The sequence below is a fragment of the Sciurus carolinensis genome, chromosome 3 (genome assembly GCF_902686445.1).
Source record: "Sciurus carolinensis chromosome 3, mSciCar1.2, whole genome shotgun sequence".
Taxonomy (NCBI): Eukaryota; Metazoa; Chordata; class Mammalia; order Rodentia; family Sciuridae; genus Sciurus; species Sciurus carolinensis.
The window spans coordinates 44,778,870-44,780,243 of record NC_062215.1 but is presented as its reverse complement, the minus strand read 5'-3'; the positions used below and the strand labels follow the sequence as shown (position 1 = coordinate 44,780,243).

The window sequence follows — 1,374 nt, the reverse complement described above, 5'->3', positions numbered from 1 at the left end:
AAATGCCTCATGTACTTTTGCCTATCTACACCAAATGTTTCAAGTGAACAAATGGAAGCTTGATTCTTACTCAATCACAATCTATGACTTATCCTCCCCAATTATTTGCTAAAGAGGCCTCACCTTCCTCTCTCTAGACTGATGGGAGAGGTTGCCAAGTCTCCTGACCGTCACTGCTGCTTCCGCACAACTGAGGAACACCTGAACACTATCTTGTTGGCAGTCTATCCCACCCATATGATACTATCTTTTCAAACTCCTGCTGACAATCTTTATGTTAAGAGTAAGAAATCTATTTGCCTCAGTATAAAAACAAGATTTCAGGAAAGAAAGGAAAATCCCCAACTTACCTGGGATTTTGCTGTACTGTGAGAAGCAGCCATGGTTTCCTCCTTAAGATACCCTTTTTGGGAAAGAGCAGAGTCCCTGGATGGCAGTGTTTGAAGGAAAGAGTTACCAAGAGATCCAGTTATCTTTATGTGTGCCAGACCTATTGCATGAAAAACAGATTCTTCTGATAAAATGTGCCTCAGACTTCGCTGTCATATGGTTTGAAGGATTTTGCAGACATCTAAGGTTTCAAAGATGATCTCAGAGGATAGAATGAATGCAAACTTAGGGAACAATATGACCGTTAATGGGGTTCAGGATCTGCATGAGATTCCCTGTGATTAACCAAACAAACAAGAACAAAGAGCAACACTTAATATAGGGTTGGAGAGAAGCTCTAGCCTCTGAGGTGACAGATATGCCAATTATATTGATCTGATCATTATATGTTGCACAGAAGTATTGAAATGTCACATTGCACCCCATAAATATACAATTACTATGTCAAATTAAAAAAAATTAAAGACTGGTAGCCTCAACTCCTTTATTCAAAACTGGAAAAATTGTCTAACTTTGTGCTCCCTTCAACAGCACATATACTAAAATCAGAACGATACAGAGAAAATTAACATGACCCCTGCTAAAGGATGACATACAAATTTGTGAAGTGTTCCATATTTTTTTGTGTGTATTTCTCTTCCACAACATGGAAGCAACTTCAGCACAAGTAGACTGAAAAATTTTATAGCAGCTTTAAAGTTTGTAATTCTATAGAACCTTTCCTTAAATTTAAAACTTAATTATTTCACAATAAATGATTAACATGTTTAAAAAGTTGTGATACAGAACAAGGAAAAGCCAAAGGGGGGGTGGGGAGAAAGTAGTGCCATTCTACCAGTCACAATCACAGAGGTCTTCAGCCACCACATCCTAAGTATTCCAGGTCCAGGATAAGCCTGTGGCCATCTACTATGATTTTAATGTCCCCTTCAAAACTCACATTGAATTTTAAATGCTCTGATGACAGTATTAAGAGATGGGACC

At 38.1% G+C, this 1,374-nt stretch overlaps 1 non-coding gene across 1 annotated transcript; it reads left to right on the top strand.

Annotated features, from left to right (window-relative positions):
* The first annotated feature begins 905 nt into the window (after window positions 1–905).
* On the top strand, window positions 906–1,012 carry LOC124981460 (U6 spliceosomal RNA). Its single transcript, XR_007107984.1, has one exon. It is a non-coding gene; the product is annotated as a U6 spliceosomal RNA (small nuclear RNA).
* Window positions 1,013–1,374: the final 362 nt, after the last annotated feature.